The sequence below is a fragment of the Eleutherodactylus coqui genome, chromosome 13, assembly GCF_035609145.1.
Source record: "Eleutherodactylus coqui strain aEleCoq1 chromosome 13, aEleCoq1.hap1, whole genome shotgun sequence".
Taxonomy (NCBI): domain Eukaryota; kingdom Metazoa; phylum Chordata; class Amphibia; order Anura; family Eleutherodactylidae; genus Eleutherodactylus; species Eleutherodactylus coqui.
Genome location: NC_089849.1, coordinates 83,569,783 through 83,588,373, shown reverse-complemented (window position 1 = coordinate 83,588,373; position 18,591 = coordinate 83,569,783). Strand labels below are relative to the sequence as shown.

The following is an 18,591-nucleotide window of genomic DNA, read 5'->3' as shown; positions in this document are numbered from 1 at the left end:
GAAAAATCTTATGAAGTCGTGGTTACTTTAGAGATACCAAAGAAAAAAATATGTTCACTAGAGATGAGCGAACCTACTCGGCCACGCCCCTTTTTCGCCCGAGCACCGCGATTTTTGAGTACTTCCGTACTCGGGCGAAAAGATTGGGGGGCACCGTGGGTGAGTGGGGGGTTGCAATGGGGAGTGGGGGGGAGAGGGAGAGAGAGAGGGCTCCCCCCTGTTCCCTGCTGCTACCCCCCGCTCCGCCACGCCTCCCCCCGGCGCCCCCCGAATCTTTTCACCCGAGTACGGAAGAACTCAAAAATCGCGGTGCTCGATCGAGTAATTACTCGAAGCGAGTATACTCGCTCATCTCTAATGTTCACCATTTTGCATGGTTCTTTGCATTACCCAGGAAACACCACGGAAGGTAACCATGCGTCGTTTCCTTTATGTAAAATAAAATTAAAAAGATTTGTGAAAAACAAATAAGAAAATAATTGAATTTTAAAAGGAAATAATAATTCCTCATTAAAACTAAAAAGGTAGTTTTTTGTTGTAAATAACAAATATGAATGTAAAATACTAAACTCAGGAATCTAACTCTCAACATAGGTAAGGTTAGAACTTTGCTTAAAAGAAACATTTAAAACTTCACATTTTTTCATACATTTTACAAATAGAAAACAAATAATGGTATTAAGTGGTGAGGGCCTCTTTGTATACTATGTTGGCAGTTTCACCCCCAGGAGCCAGTATGAACAGGTTACTTGGCTGGCCGACTCGGGAACACGCCACATAGAACTGTCCATGAGAGAAACAGCCCTGTCTCACATCTATACCTGCCTTTGTCAGTGACTGCCCCTGCGACTTAATAATAGTCATGGCGAAACATAATTTAATGGGAAATTGAAGCCACTTAAATTCAAAAATGTAGTCTGAAGGGATTATAGGTATCCATGGAATAAACACTGTTTCACCTTCACCACAGCCTGTGAACACAGTCGCCTCAATAACATTCGGCCGCAGTGTCTTTATTTGCAGCCTTGTTCCATTACATAGTTTTGGAGGGTTCAAATTCCGTAACAACATTATGGGTGCTCCAACCTTGAGAGTAAGGCGGTGAGCTGGCATTCCTGGTGGCTCCAGTGTATTAAGAAACTCAACAGGATAGTTGACAGTATCATCACTGTTCAGAACTGAGTCAATCGATTTGTAAACAATCTCACTTCCACCAAGACGTTCCAACAAACAATGATTTAACTCAGAGGCAGAAGCGTTTGTAGGCGTTAACAATGCTCTTTCTCGTAGCCAAGAGGCAGGTTTCTGTCTGAGGTGTTTAATGTCAGGATATATTTCTGCTATAAGACTGTCTACAGAGTTGACAGTAGTTCACAGGTTTGGTGGGATGCTAAGGATGCTATGGATGTTGTTAAGATCTCCATTGCCTATTTTTAACAGAAGATGAGCAAATTCGCCGGCATGGATGTCACCTCTCAGATGAACCCTCATATTTGTAGAAAGAGATAATTTTTCTACTTTTGGCTAAAGAAAGGAACTCTTGAGGCAAGCATTGACCTCATCAGCACGAGTACCTCGGGGCATGACAGGTAAAGTTTGCCTGAAGTCTCCTGAGAACAACACTGTGACTCCTCCCATAAGTTTGTTGCTGTTAGGGAGATCTCGAAGAGTGTGGTCAACTGCCTCTATTCCGGCTTTATGCGACATTGTACATTCATCCCACACTATAAGTTTACAGTCTTGGAGTACTCGTGCAAGGTCACTCTGCTTCGAAATACTGCAGACTGGGGCTTCAACTCGATTTAAATTTAATGGCAGCTTGAAGGTGGCGTGTGATGTTCTTCCTCCCTGTAGTAGTGTAGCAGCAATGCCTGAGGATGCTACAGCAATTGCAATGTTTTTTGTGCTCCTTACTTTGGCCAACAACAAATTTATCAAATAGGTTTTTCCAGTTCCTCCTGATGCATCCAAAAAGAAGACTTTGTTTGAATTAGACTCAACACTTTGTAGTACTTTATGGTAGACAATCTTTTGGTCATCAGTAAGGCATGCTTCATGTTTTGTCACTGTGTCTTTCAGTATTGCAACATTGTAATTAATTTGCTTCAGATATTCTCGGTTTTCCAAAATGTCATCAGTTTGTATTGATTCTGGTAAGCTATACTCTTGTAAGGTTTGACCTCCCAAAGACAGAATGATGTCTTCCAGCAAAATCAAGGTCTTGTTATAAATATGCTCTTTATTTTGTATGTTTATTTCTTGATTATGTCTCTGTACTTGCCGCAAGATATCCTCAGAGAAATTGCCTTTGTGAGTCTCCCACAACAGCAATGGCTCAGACACCTGACAAAAGACCACCATGATGGCAAACAATTCTCTCAACCTAACTGCTGAATCAGACAAAGCTGCTTCTTCCAATGTTTTGTTCCAATGACTGTCGTCCTCAAGTAAGCCGACTGACTTACATGCTGACTGGAATGTTAGATGAAGCACACCATCAACAGTTTTTAGATGACTGAAAGATGTGGGGCCCCGAACCTCATGCAGGAGCAGTCGCACATGGTAACATTCAGAGTTATTTGGATGCACTGTATAAACTCTACCAAGAACTGTGTCTTTTTTCACTCCTGGATATCCGATAACACACGTTCCTTGTTTTCTTCAAACAAATCTATCTTTTTTCCATAAATAGAATGAAGGAACTTCGTGGTATAGGAGGGTTCTTGCAAAGCCATCAACCTTACACAGGTCAAAAAATGCTATAAGAGTAGTTTTTGAAGGGGTGTTAATTTTGTCTATTGCATTATCTGCAGTGAAATAGACTCCTTGCCCATTTTCCAGATGAACCGCAAGGTGCATTACTGAAGGGAATCTTTCATGGATTTGAAAAGAGAAAAAACGCCAAATGGCTTCAAAACTGCTAATATAGCGACCTGTCTGGTATATGTTTATTTCATCACATTCATTCTCCACTGCAAATGTGGCCTGATCACTACCTTTATTCACATACTTGCAAATATATTTAATGGATTTGACAGAATTCCAGTACTCAACATTGATGTGTGCATTAAAGGTGCGGAGAAGAACAGGATTAAAAGGAACTACCCAGCTGTTATCAAGTACCCAAGTCCCTTGGAGCCTTCTCAATAGTTACTGTAAACCCACCCTCACTTGGCGATCTTCTTCTGTACTTCGGATACCCATCATCACCAGTCTGGGTCTCACTGAGGAATGCCTTGGGGTACCTCTTGGAGCACTTGCCATCCTTTATGCACTGGAAATGTGGGTTGAAGTTTCCACATGGCCCATGTATCATATTACGTTTAACAATGTTGTACAGAATAGGATCTTCTTTTGGATTTGGTATCTCTGCACAAATTATATTGTCAATCCGGTCTGGTGTGATTGCATTTTCAAGCCATAACAAAATATGAATGTGAGGGAGACCACGTGTCTGCCATTCGACAGAATACATGTAACATCTGGGCTTTCCAAAAAGACTCCCTTTGGTTAACAAACTCATGATCTTTTTAACTTTAAGATGGAAAACTCGACTTGTGATGTCATGACGATGCTGGGGTTTTTGCCTGGGGAGTAGAGCTTCTGTAATTTCTGTCCATTTTGGGTTATATGTAAAGGTAATGAATAAGTCTGGACGGCCATAGTGACGAACATTGGTCATCGCATCCTGGGTACGTTCGTGCATGTTCCTCCTGTGAATGACGATGGCAAGATAACAGCCTGGCCCAACTGTCTGAGGTCTGCATCATTTTTATCAATGGCGTCTTTGAGGTGAATGTAACTTTCTGCTCTAAATGTTTTCTGGTTATTTCAGATGAAATTTAACCTCTCTGTTTCTATTTTTGCATACATGTCCACCAAAAACTGGCTAAGCAAAGATCTACAGTGGAATATGTGATTTTGTTTATTTTGTCTTATCATTAGACGATATGCATAAAAATTCAAAGGTGAGATTGTTTTGTTAAGTGGCTGTTTCGTGGTAGGATGTACCTGAGGCAGAGATATGGAATAGCCGTCTTCTCCATAGCAAAACATAATTGGGTACTGTAAAGCATCATATGATCGATGAACTTCGCTGATTCTATGAAGTTTGCTGTCTGTAGCTTGTTACACGATATCCCTTTTTTCAAATGTTTGGCCTACTATGACGACTGCAACTTCATTGACTGTAGGTTTGTTAAAACAGCCCTTATGAGCATTAACAGGATTTCTTTCAGCATGAATGACTATTTGAAACTGATCCTTGTCATCACTGGGTAGACTTTCCACTGCAGATTTAAAGTCTTTAATGTACGGGTTGCAGTCATGAAGCATTCTTTGAAGCTGTCGAATCAAATTAGGATTGACAACAGATGCATTTTTACATCTTATATTAATTTGTTCTTCTTCATCACCGACAAAATAAATTTGTAAAAACGTATGCTGATGTTCAGGAGACGGCAATAAACTACCTATTAAGTGGTAAACCTGTTCTTGAACTTTGATGGTAGGCATGAAATGCCCTTCCACAACCTGCTTAGCTCCAAAAGAAGTCATTTGGAAAGCACTGTGGTATTTTCGGATTAAATTCAAAAAGTGTTCACTTTCAGGATGTTCCCCTATGAAAAGGGAATTAAGAAGCATGGGTAGGTCTGTAAATGGAGGAAGTTGAACTTTACCACCACAACAGCACATTCCAGGAGTCTCATCTTTCCACTTTAGAGGTTCACAGAAAACAAAAACAGTTTCCATACTTCCTATAGTGACAGATCGATCACTTTCATATAAAATATCAGGATTAGAGATGAGCGAACACCAAAATGTTCGGGTGCTCGTTATTCGGAACGAACTTCCCGCGATGCTCGAGGGTTCGTTTCGAACAACGAACCCCATTGAAGTCAATGGGCGACCAGAACATTTTTGTATTTCGCCGATGCTCGCTAAGGTTTTCATGTGTGAAAATCTGGGCAATTCAAGAAAGTGATGGGAACAACACAGCAACGGATAGGGCAGGCGAGGGGCTACATGTTGGGCTGCATCTCAAGTTCACAGGTCCCACTATTAAGCCACAATAGCGGCAAGAGTGGGCCCCCCCCCCTCCCAACAACTTTTACTTCTGAAAAGCCCTCATTAGCATGGCATACCTTTGCTAAGCACCACACTAGCTACAACAAAGCACAATCACTGCCTGGATGACACTCCACTGCCACTTCTCCTGGGTTACACGCTGCCCAACCGCCCCCCCTCCCCCCCACAGCGCACACCAAAGTGTCCCTGCGCAGCCTTCAGCTGCCCTCATGCCACGCCACACTCATGTCTATTTAGAAGTGCGTCTGCCATGAGGAGGAACCGCAGGCACACACTGCAGAGGGTTGGCACGGCTAGGCAGCGACCCTCTTTAATAGGGGCGGGGCGATAGCCCACAATGCTGTACAGAAGCAATGAGAAATAGAATCCTGTGCCACCGCCATCAGGAGCTGCACACGTGGGCATAGCAATGGGGAAGCTATGTGCCACACACTATTCATTCTGTCAAGGTGTCTGCATGCCCCAGTCAGACTGGTAATATGCACCTTAACAGTAACCGCGTTGGTGGTAATGTGGTGGTGACTGCGGACCTAGTAGCACGGTTGTATTTTGTTGGTTTTCGGAATGTGGCCAGGATTAAGTGGGCCGTGGCGGGGGGATGGTGTGGGGGCTCTCTTGTTGTGTCGGTAAAGGTGAAATTCTTGGACTGCCACCAGACGAACCAATGCAAAGGCATTTGCCAAGAATGTTTTCCCTGTTGGAGGAGGAGGGGGATGTTTTTGAGGCACTACGTGTCCTCTCCACGTGTCTGTTCCATGTCAGCAATAGTAGCACTCAAGACAGGCCCCAGTAACAATTCTGAAGCAGCAGTATAGCGGGAGCGCAGTCTTCATTCCATGTAAGCAATAGTAGCACTCAGGACAGGCCCCATTAACAATTCTGAAGCAGCAGTATAGCGGGAGCGCAGTCTTCGTTCCATGTAAGCAATAGTAGCACTCAGGACAGGCCCCATTAACAATTCTGAAGCAGCAGTATAGCGGGAGCGCAGTCTTCGTTCCATGTAAGCAATAGTAGCACTCAGGACAGGCCCCATTAACAATTCTGAAGCAGCAGTATAGCGGGAGCGCAGTCTTCGTTCCATGTCAGCAATAGTAGCACTCAAGACAGGCCCCAGTAACAATTCCGAAGCAGCAGTATAGCGGGAGCACAGTCTTCGTTCCATGTCAGCAATAGTAGCACTCAAGACAGGCCCCAGTAACAATTCTGAAGCAGCAGTATAGTGGGAGCGCAGTCTTAGTTCCATTTCAGTAGCCTTAGTATAGCCAAGGCACAAGTTACATTTATGTAGCTAAAGTGTAGGCCAACCCCACACACCTTTCTGTACCATGAGTGCAGGCGAAGAACATAGAAATTACTATGATTACACTGTAGGTGAGGGCCCCAAAAAATTGGTGTACCAACAGTACTAATGTACCTCAGTAAAAATTGGCCATGCCCAACCAAGATGGCAGGTGAATCGCTTTGGTTAATGTGGCTTAAGTGGTAACTAGGCCTGGAGGCAGCCCAGTGTAACGAAAAATTGGTTCAAGTTAAAGTTCCAACACTTTTAAGCGCATTGAAACTTATAAAAATTGTTCAGAAAAATTATTTGAGTGAGCCTTGTGGCCCTAAGAAAAATTGCCCGTTCAGCGTGATTACGTGAGGTTTCAGGAGGAGGAGCAGGAGGAGGAGGAGGAATATTAGACACAGATTGATGAAGCAGAAATGTCCCCGTTTTGGATGGTGAGAGAGAACGTAGCTTCCATCCGCGGGTGCAGCCTACGTATTGCTTACGTATTGCTGCTGTCCGCTGGTGGAGAACAGAAGTCTGGGGAAATCCAGCCTTTGTTCATCTTGATGAGTGTAAGCCTGTCGGCACTGTCGGTTGACAAGCGGCTACGCTTATCTGTGATGATTCCCCCAGCTGCACTAAACACCCTCTCAGACAAGACGCTAGCCGCAGGACAAGCAAGCACCTCCAGGGCATACAGCGCTAGTTCAGGCCACGTGTCCAGCTTCGACACCCAGTAGTTGTAGGGGGCAGAGGCGTCACCAAGGATGGTCGTGCGATCCGCTACGTACTCCCTCACCATCCTTTTACAGTGCTCCCGCCGACTCAGCCGTGACTGGGGAGCGGTGACACAGTCTTGGTGGGGAGCCATAAAGCTGGCCAGGCCCTTAAAGACTGTTGCACTGCCTGGGATGTACATGCTGCTCGATCTACGCACATCCCCTGCTACCTTGCCCTCGGTACTGCGCCTTCTGCCACTAGCGCTGTCGGCTGGGAATTTTACCATCAGCTTGTCCGCAAGGGTCCTGTGGTATAGCAACACTCTCGAACCCCTTTCCTCTTCGGGAATCAGAGTGGGCAGGTTCTCCTTATACCGTGGATCGAGCAGTGTGTACACCCAGTAATCCGTCGTGGCCAGAATGCGTGCAACGCGAGGGTCACGAGAAAGGCATCCTAACATGAAGTCAGCCATGTGTGCCAGGGTACCTGTACGCAACACATGGCTGTCGTCACTAGGAAGATCACTTTCAGGATCCTCCTCCTCCTCCTCCTCCTCAGGCCATACACGCTGAAAGGATGACAGGCAATCAGCCGGTGTACCGTCAGCAGCGGCCCAAGCTGTCTCTTCCCCCTCCTCCTCATCCTCCTCATGCTCCTCCTCCTCCTGTACGCGCTGAGAAATAGACAGGAGGGTGCCCTGACTATCCAGCGGCATACTGTCTTCCCCCGCCCCCGTTTCCGAGCGCAAAGCAGCTGCCTTTATGGTTTGCAGGGAATTTCTCAAGATGCATAGCAGAGGAATGGTGACGCTAATGATTGTAGCATCGCCGCTCACCACCTGGGTAGACTCCTCAAAATTACCAAGGACATGGCAGATGTCTGCTAACCAGGCCCACTCTTCTGAAAGGAATTGAGGAGGCTGACTCCCACTGCGCCGCCCATGTTGGAGTTGGTATTCGACTATAGCTCTACGCTGTTCATAGAGCCTGGCCAACATGTGGAGCGTAGAGTTCCACCGTGTGGGCACGTCGCACAGCAGTCGGTGCACTGGCAGCTTAAAGTGATGTTGCAGGGTGCGCAGGGTGGCAGCGTCCGTGTGGGACTTGCGAAAATGTGCACAGAGCCGGCGCGCCTTTACGAGCAGGTCTGACAAGCGTGGGTAGCTTTTCAGAAAGCGCTGAACCACCAAATTAAAGACGTGAGCCAGGCATGGCGCGTGCGTGAGGCTGCCGAGCCGCCACCAGGTTACGGCCGTTGTCACACACGACCATGCCCGGTTGGAGGCTCAGCGGCGCAAGCCAGCGGTCGGTCTGCTGTGTCAGACCCTGCAGCAGTTCGTGGGCCGTGTGCCTCTTATCGCCTAAGCTGAGTAGTTTCAGCACGGCCTGCTGACGCTTGCCCACCGCTGTGCTGCCACACCGCGCGACACTGACTGCTGGCGACATGCTGCTGCTAACACATCTTGATTGCGAGACAGAGGAGGAGGAGGAGGAGGGTGCTTTAGTGGAGGAAGCATACACCTCCGCAGATACCACCACCGAGCTGGGGCCCGCAATTCTGGGGGTGGGTAGGACGTGAGCGGTCCCAGGCTCTGACTCTGTCCCAGCCTCCACTAAATTCACCCAATGTGCCGTCAGGGAGATGTAGTGGCCCTGCCCGCCTGTGCTTGTCCACATGTGCGTAGTTAAGTGGACCGTGGCAGTAACCGCGTTGGTGAGGGCGCGTACAATGTTGAGGGAGACGTGGTCGTGCAGGGCTGGGACGGCACATCGGGAAAAGTAGTGGCGACTGGGAACTGAGTAGCGCGGGGCCGCCGCCTCCATGATACTTTTGAAGGACTCCGTTTCCACAACCCTATACGGCAGCATCTCAAGGCTGATGAATTTTGCTATGCGGACGGTTAACGTTTGAGCGTGCGGGTGCGTGGCGGCGTACTTGCGCTTGCGCTCCAACAGTTGCGCAAGCGACGGCTGGACGGTGCGCTGAACTACACTGCTGGATGGGGCCGAGGACAGTGGAGGTGAGGGTGTGGGTGCAGGCCAGGAGACGGTAGTGCCTGTGTCCTGAGAGGGGGGTTGCATCTCAGTGGCAGGTTGGGGCACAGGGGGAGAGGCAGGGGTGCAAACCGGAGGCGCTGAACGGCCTTCGTCCCACCTTGCGGGGTGCTTGGCCATCATATGTCTGCGCATGGTGGTGGTGGTGAGGCTGTTGGTGTTGGCTCCCCGGCTGAGCTTTGCGCGACAAAGGTTGCACACCACTGTTCGTCGGTCGTCAGGCGTCTCTGTGAAAAACTGCCAGACCTTAGAGCACCTCGGCCTCTGCAGGGTGGCATGGCGCGAGGGGGCCCTTTGGGAAACAGTTGGTGGATTATTCGGTCTGGCCCTGCCTCTACCCCTGGCCACCGCACTGCCTCTTGCAACCTGCCCTGCTGATGCCCTTGACTCCCCCTCTGAAGACCTGTCCTCCTGAGTAAGCGTTGCACACCAGGTGGGGTCAGTCACCTCATCGTCCTGCTGCTCTTCCTCCGAATCCTCTGTGCGCTGCTCCCTCGGACTTACTGCCCTTACTACTACCTCACTGCAAGACAACTGTGTCTGATCGTCATCGTCCTCCTCACCCACAGAAAGTTGTTGAGACAGTTGGCGGAAGTCCCCAGCCTCTTCCCCCTGACCCCGGGAACTTTCAAATGGTTGGGCATCAGTGACGATAAACTCCTCTGGTGGGAGAGGAACCGCTGCTGCCCAATCTAAGCAGGGGCCCGAGAACAGTTCCTGGGAGTGCTCCCGCTCCTGAGCAGGTGTTATTGTAGTGGAGTGAGGAGGCTGGGAGGAAGGAGGAGCAGCAGACAGAGGATTCGGATTGGCAGCAGTGGACGGCGCAGAACTGCGGGTAGACGATAGGTTGCTCGAAGCACTTTCTGCCATCCAGGACAGGACCTGCTCACACTGCTCATTTTCTAATAACCGTCTCCCGCGTGGACCCATTAATTGGGCGATGAATGTGGGGACGCCAGAAACGTGCCTCTCTCCTAATCGCGCAGCAGTCGGCTGCGACACACCTGGATCAGGAGCTTGGCCTGTGCCCACACCCTGACTTGGCCCTCCGCGTCCTCGGCCGCGTCCACGTCCTCTAGGCCTACCCCTACCCCTCAGCATGCTGTATTACCAGTGATTTGATTTCACAGGCAGGAAATAAATTGGCGCAAGACTGCAGACCAAATATAATTTTTTACCTTTTTTGAAAACGAAAGGCCCCACTGCCTCTAGTGAATGAATAATCTAAGTTTAATAACTGTGCTGTGTCCCTGCTAATGTGTCACAGAATGTGAGGGTAGCAGAGTTATTAACTGTGGCAGAGCAGGTATTTTTTTTCCCAATTAAGGAAAGCAAATGGCGAAGCCAGGAGTAAAACGTAGCTGGGTGCGTAGGATTTTTAAAGGTGTCACACGCAGCCGACACGTGTCCACCGCCCTTAGGACGGACAGAGGCCGGACAAATAGAATTATTTTCCGTTTTTTGGCACCAAAAGGCAGCACTGCGTATATTCTATGAACATGAGAAGTTTAATAACTGTGCTGTGTCCCTGCTAATGTGTCACAGAACGTGAGGGTAGCAGAGTTATTAACTGTGGCAGAGCAGGTATTTTTTTTCCCAATTAAGGAAAGCAAATGGCGAAGCCAGGAGTAAAACGTAGCTGGGTGCGTAGGATTTTTAAAGGTGTCACACGCAGCCGACACGTGTCCACCGCCCTTAGGACGGACAGAGGCCGGACAAATAGAATTATTTTCCGTTTTTTGGCACCAAAAGGCAGCACTGCGTATATTCTATGAACATGAGAAGTTTAATAACTGTGCTGTGTCCCTGCTAATGTGTCACAGAATGTGAGGGTAGCAGAGTTATTAACTGTGGCAGAGCAGGTATTTTTTTTCCCAATTAAGGAAAGCAAATGGCGAAGCCAGGAGTAAAACGTAGCTGGGTGCGTATGATTTTTAAAGGTGTCACACGCAGCCGACACGTGTCCACCGCCCTTAGGCCGGACAGAGGCCGGACAAATAGAATTATTTTCCGTTTTTTGGCACCAAAAGGCAGCACTGCGTATATTCTATGAACATGAGAAGTTTAATAACTGTGCTGTGTCCCTGCTAATGTGTCACAGAACGTGAGGGTAGCAGAGTTATTAACTGTGGCAGAGCAGGTATTTTTTTTCCCAATTAAGGAAAGCAAATGGCGAAGCCAGGAGTAAAACGTAGCTGGGTGCGTATGATTTTTAAAGGTGTCACACGCAGCCGACACGTGTCCACCGCCCTTAGGACGGACAGAGGCAGGACAAATAGAATTATTTTCACTTGTTTTACAAGCAAAAGGCAGCACTGCGTATATTCAATGAATAATAACTGTGCTGTGGCCCTGCCTATACAATTCTTTCCCTGCAGTATCAATGGAGGGTGCAATGCTCTGCAGAAGCGATTTTGAGAAGCAAAAAAAAATGCAGCACAGCTAACAGCAGCCTGGACAGTACTGCACACGGTTAAATATGGCCCTAGAAAGGACCGTTGAGGTTCTTGAAGGCTACACTCACTCCTAACACTCTCCCTGCCTATGCAGCACTTCTGTCCCTAATGCCAGGTGCAACGGTCTGCAGAGGCGATTTTGAGAAAAAAAAAATTGCCACTGCTAACAGCAGCCAACACACAGCTATCAGTGGCCCTAATAAGGACCTTTGGGGGGTCTTGAAGCCTACACTAACTACCAATTCTTTCCCTACAGCAGCTCCGGTACAAACAGCACTGTCCCTCATCTAACTCACACCGCATCTGAGGCGAACCGCGGGAGGGGCCGACTTTTATGTTCGGGTGACACCTGATCTTCCCAGCCACTCACAGCAGGGGGGTGGTATAGGGCTTGAACGTCACAGGGGGAAGTTGTAATGCCTTCCCTGTCTTTCAATTGGCCAGAAAAGCGCGCTAACGTCTCAGGGAAGGAAGTGAAAATAACCAGAACACCGCATGGTGTTCGTTACGAATAACGAACATCCCGAACACCCTAATATTCGCACGAATATCAAGCTCGGAAGAACACGTTCGCTCATCTCTAATCAGGATCATATGTAAATCCAGAATTTTTCTTTTTACTCCAAACTTGCTTTTTACACTGAAGTCGTTTTTCATTGTGTGGATCATATCTGGAAACAGCGGCTCAATTAACATGTGGATGAGTCTGGACATATTTTGCTGCAGCATCTTGATGAACTTTAGGATTTGACCGAGTGTACTTTTTAACACAGGCTCTATTTACCTCAGGGTGTTGTTGGGTGTATTTAGCAACTGCCTTCCTGTTTACATCAGGGTGTTGTTGGGTGTATTTAGATGCTGCGTCTCTATGAGATTGTGGATTTTTTTAGTGTACTTTGCTACAGATTTGCTGTTTATAAGCAGCAGCACTCACCGACAAATCCTACTCAGGAGGGGTTTTTTTCTTTGCTGGAAATACACACAGATGCAAGCTTCTTGAAAGGACTGGACCAACATCCTCAACAAATCCAGAGATGCAGTGTAGTAGGGAAGCAGCACCAAACGATGTTGTAGTGTGGATATCAAAGATATATCTGGCACAGCTTGTGTGTCTTTAATGCATAATATCTTTATTCCCAAAAGACCAAATTACAGCGACGTTTCGACTCACAAAAAACAGTCTTTCTCAAGCTGACAGCTTCCTCCCTGTAATCTTCTGTTAAATAATTACTACCCCTCCCATCATCAGTCCAGACTTTTAACCTCTGCCAACAGCACAGTACATGGTTGACAGTAAGACAGCGGATGTGGTTGCTTCTAGTCAGATTTCCATAAAGTAAATAAGATAAAGAGTGGAAAAGACATGAACCATCCGGAGGAATATTTACCACTTTGTGTGGGGTAGCGCGTCCATCAACAATAATGAATTCAATGTTTACATATAAATTCAGATAAGATAGATTTAATAGTTTAATGGGAAATAAATTACATTTTTTTCAAGATTAACAATTTTATTGTAAATTATAACATATGGACAATGAATTTCTCAAAAACAGCTGCCTATTACCTGAAGCTAAAGGCCTAAAGGTAGCGTGTGTGCCAAAACGAACTTTCCTAGGCTTTATATATTTTTGAAAATAAACCCCTCTCTCATAAATCGTATTTCTTGCTGATTTTCAGCACATAGGCAGATAGAAGAGAGATTTTTGTCAGACTATGAAAAATGTCCACCTCAGACACGCTGTTTATTACACACAGGTCAGTTAGATTCCTCTCAGTGTACAGGCAGATAGGAGAGCGATTTATCTCAGACTGTATGTAAAAATGTCCACCTCAGACACGCTGTTTATTACACACAGGTCAGTTATATTCCTCTCAGTGTATAGGCAGATAGGAGAGCGATTTATCTCAAACTGTATGTAAAAATGTCCACCTCAGATACGTGGTTTATTACATACAGGTCAGTTAGATTCCTCTCAGTGTATAGGCAGATAGGACAGCAATTTATCTCAAACTGTATGTAAAAATGTCCACCTCACACACGCTGTTTATTACACACAGGTCAGTTAGATTCCTCTCAGTGTATAGGCAGATAGGAGAGCGATTTATCTCAGACTGTATATAAAAATGTCCACCTCACACATGCTGTTTATTACCCACAGGTCAGTTAGATTCCTCTCAGTGTATAGGCAGATAGGAGACAGATTTAACTCAAACTGTATGTTAAAATGTCTCTCCACAAAATGTCCACATCAGACACGCTGTTTATTACACACAGGTCAGTTAGATTCCTCTCAGTGTATAGGCAGATAGGAGACAGATTTATCTCAAACTGTATGTAAAAATGTCCACCTCACACACGCTGTTTATTACACACAGGTCAGTTAGATTCCTCTCAGTGTACAGGCAGATAGGAGACAGATTTATCTCAAACTGTATGTAAAAATGTCCACCTCACACACGCTGTTTATTACACACAGGTCAGTTAGATTCCTCTCAGTGTACAGGCAGATAGGAGACAGATTTATCTCAAACTGTATGTAAAAATGTCCACCTCACACATGCTGTTTTTTACACACAGGTCAGTTAGATTCCTCTCAGTGTATAGGCAGATAGGAGAGCGATTTATCTCACACTGTATGTTAAAATGTCCACCTCACACACGCTGTTTATTACCCACAGGTCAGTTAGATTCCTCTCAGTGTAAAGGCAGATAGGAGAGCGATTTATCTCACACTGTATGTTAAAATGTCCACCCCACACACGCTGTTTATTACACACAGGTCAGTTAGATTCCTCTCAGTGTATAGGCAGATAGGAGACAGATTTAACTCAAACTGTATGTTAAAATGTCTCTCCACAAAATGTCCACCTCACACACGCTGTTTATTACACACAGGTCAGTTAGATTCCTCTCAGTGTAAAGGCAGATAGGAGACAGATTTATCTCAGACTGTATGTGAAAATGGCCACCTCACACACGCTGTTTATTACACACAGGTCAGTTAGATTCCTCTCAGTGTATAGGCAGATAGGACAGCGATTTATCTCAGACTGTATGTGATAATGTCCACCTCACACACGCTGTTTATTACACACAGGTCAGTTAGATTCCTCTCAGTGTATAGGCAGATAGGAGAGCGATTTATCTCACACTGTATGTTAAAATATCTCTCCACAAAATGTCCACCTCACACACGCTGCTCATTACACACAGGTCAGTTAGATTTTGCTCAGTCTATCAGCAGATAAAAGAGAGATTTCTGTCAAACTGTATGTAAAAATGTCCACCTCAGACACGCTGTTTATTACACACGGGTCAGTTAGATTCCTCTCAGTGTACAGGCAGATAGGACAGCGATTTATCTCAAACTGTATGTAAAAATGTCCACCTCACACACGCTGTTTATTACACACAGGTCAGTTAGATTCCTCTCAGTGTATAGGCAGATAGGAGACAGATTTATCTCAGACTGTATGTGATAATGTCTCTCCACAGAATATGCCACCTCACACACTCTCCTCATTTTTACCCTGAACGGTAACGCCCCTTTTTATTCAAATTTCCTACCCAGACTGAAGGTTGCAGCCCCTTGTTATACTTAAAGGCATACTCCATCCCAGCAGTCCATGTCCACCTTGTTTTGTACTTTACAGCCTTTCAATACATACGACAGTCAGTTTTATTACTGTCAGTATATACTCATATTTGTAAATGTATTTTGTTTTGCTGAGAAGATAACTGTGTCATATATTGTGGGGTGCAGATATGTTATTAGTTACATAACATAGGAATGGTCAGGCCAAATTTCAAGTTTGTGCAGTACAGATGTGTTATTAGTTACATTACATAGGGGGTCACTTACCTTTATGCATAGGATTGAATAATCAAGTTGCAAGCCTTTAAATTTTCAATATTTACTACACAAAGAATAGTCATGGCAAATTTCACATTTGTGCAGTAAAGATTTGCTGCATCGGGAAGTGAGAGAATTAGATTACGTACATAAAATTTGGACACTAATTCTTTTCTGCTTAGAACTGAATAATCCAGTTGGGACCCATTAACTTTTCCTATTCATGATATAATCAATGCTCGTGCCAAATTTCATGTTTCTATGACATTGGGAAGTGAGAGATTTAGATTATGTACATAAAATTTTGACGCTAATTCTTTTGCACTAGAATTAAATAAACGAGTTGGGACCCATTAACTTTTCTTATTTATGACATAGTCAATGCTCATGCCAAATTTCATGTTTCTACGACATGAAGAAGTGAGAGAATTAGATTCCATACATAAAATGTGGACGCTAATTCTTTTGCGCATTGAATTGAATAATCGAGTTGGGACCCATTAAATTTTCCTATTTATGACATAATCAATGCTCGTGTCAAATTTCAAGTTTTTATGACATCAGGAAGTGAGAGAATTAGATTACGTACGTGAAAAAAATAGTCAGGTAGGCCGCAAACAGGCCTAACTGTGCAATAGTGATGGACTAAAACTCTCACCAGACACCCAGTAAAATTTAAACGGTCAGCGGTAGCCCTAAGAAGGAGATTTTAGTTTTTTTTGGTCAAAGAATACAGGCTATATAGTGTGCATATCACTTTCCGTCTATCAGTCGCTGTGGCCGTATGCTGTGTGTCTCTAATTCACTGCAGACACAGGCCGTTGTAAATAATCTTGGAATTATGTGCGTAGTGTTTGTCGCTGAGAGTGGTATAGTAAGGCAAACTCCAGGCAGAAAAAAATAATCAGGAAGGCCGTAAACAGGCCTAAGTGCAATAGTGATGGACTACAACTCCCATCAGACACCCAGTGAAATTTAAACAGTCAAAGGTAGCCCAACTGAGGAGCTTTTTGTTTCTTTTGGTAAAAGAATACAGGCTATATACTGTGTATATCACTTTCCGTCTATCAGTCGCTGTGGCCGTATGCTGTGCGTCTCTAATTCACTGCAGACACAGGCCGTTGTAAATAATCTTGGAATTATGTGCGTAGTATTTGTCGCTGAGAGCAGTATAGTAAGGCAAACTCCAGGCAGAAAAAAATAGTCAGGAAGGCCGCAAACAGGCCTAACTGTGCAATAGTGATGGACTTTAACTCCCACCAGACACCCAGTAAAATTTAAATGGTCAGTGGTAGCCCTAAGAAGGAGCTTTTTGTTTTTTTTTGGTCAAAGAATACAGGCTATATACTGTGTATATCACTTTCCGTCTATCAGTCGCTGTGGCCGTATGCTGTGCGTCTCTAATTCACTGCAGACATAGGCCGGTGTAAATAATCTTGGAATTATGTGCGTAGACTTTGTCGCTGAGAGCAGTATAGTAAGGCAAACTCCAGGCAGAAAAAAATAGTCAGGAAGGCCGCAAACAGGCCTAAGTGCAATAGTGATGGACTACAACTCCCATCAGACAACCTGTAAAATGCACACGGTCACAGGTAGCCCTAAGAAGGACCATTGGGGTCCTTGTACACAGGATCCTACACTACCACTCTCCCTATCTCAGCAACGCTGTCCCTATACTATGTAGTACAAACTGCAGCCTGAGAACGCTATAGCTGTAATGGGGCTGCACGCCCGATATGCAAAAAAAAAATATTTGCAAAACTGCTACCAGCAGCCACAACAGTAATGCACATGGTCAGATGTGGCCCTAAGAAGGACCGTTGGGGTTCTTGTACACAGGATCCTACACTACCACTTTCCCTATAGCAGCACCAGCACTGTCCCTGATACCTGCCAGTGTGTGACTGTGGCGAGCCGCGGGCGGCCCCACTTTGAATGCTCGGGGGTCACTTGATCTCGCCAGCCACTCACTGCAGGGGGGGTGGGATAGGGCTGGGACGTCACAGGAGGAAGTTGTAATGCCTTCCCTGCGTTTCTATTGGCCAGAAAATGGCGCAAAACTTTCAGGGAAGGAAATGGAATTAACTTGAACATCGCGTGGTGCTCGCCTCGAGTAACGAGCATCTTGAGTACCCTAATGCTCGAACGAGCATCAAGCTCGGAAGAGTACGCTCGCTCATCTCTAATTATTACGCTATATGGATTATGCTATATCATATTATAATATATGCAGAATTAGTTTAGAACATGCTTGCCGTATGCCGTATTAAAATCTGGGTTTAAGTTCACATGGAATCAAATAAGTCAGCTGTTTTTTATTGTTTTTAATTGGTTTTTATTGTCACCGTGACAGTAACGTCCTTAGTAAAGCTGGAGGGGTATCACCGAAAGGACCAATAAAGTAAAAATATAACCTTTATTTTTATTCTTAAAAATTGACGTGACAAAATCACATAGTCATATAAGATATTTAGACTGCAGTGCTGCCTCTCTATTAGGGTGCCTACCCACTTGCGTTGCCGATTTTCTCGCGTGAAAAAACGCAGCGTTTTTTGCGTGTTTTCCGCGCTATTTTCCGCCCCATTTTCGCGCGTTTTTAGCGCGTTAATTTCGGAGCATAACATGAGGCGCTGCATTTTTGCAGCCCTCCATTGACAATCATGGGTGCATTAAGAGAAAACTAAGGAGACATATGCAACTGACAGTTCCTATGTGAAAAAACCCCATGAAACGGGAAAAAAACCCAGATGGACAAAAACACATTCTATACTAATTGCTCTTGAGAAAAAACGCAAAACGCATTTTAGCATCGCAGGGAAAAAAAACGCAAGTGGGTAGGCACCCTTAGTTGGAAATAGATAGTATTCACACAAAAGGAGAGCTGGTAATTGCCTTTATTAGAACAAATGGCAAAGCAACTCCTGATGTTGATGAGTTGAATTCTTGATAGAATAGATATTAAATGTCCCAGATTGTCTGGATCATATATTGACAGTGATCAATGGTATATATGCTTAACATAACTGTGTTATATCTTGGATTGTGCTGTAATCACCAATTTTGATAAATCAGCTGATGATATACCAATCCATGATGTTTGCCAAACTCATCACTCGGTATGTTAGCAAGATCACTATCTACTAAAT

The 18,591-nt window shown here is 45.3% G+C and overlaps 2 pseudogenes; both read right to left on the bottom strand.

Annotated features, from left to right (window-relative positions):
• Positions 1-678: 678 nt before the first annotated feature.
• LOC136587408 (ATP-dependent DNA helicase pif1-like) lies at positions 679-2,361 on the bottom strand (annotated as a pseudogene).
• Positions 2,362-2,661: 300 nt separating this feature from the next.
• LOC136587407 (uncharacterized) lies at positions 2,662-3,682 on the bottom strand (annotated as a pseudogene).
• Between the last annotated feature and the right edge of the window lie 14,909 nt (positions 3,683-18,591).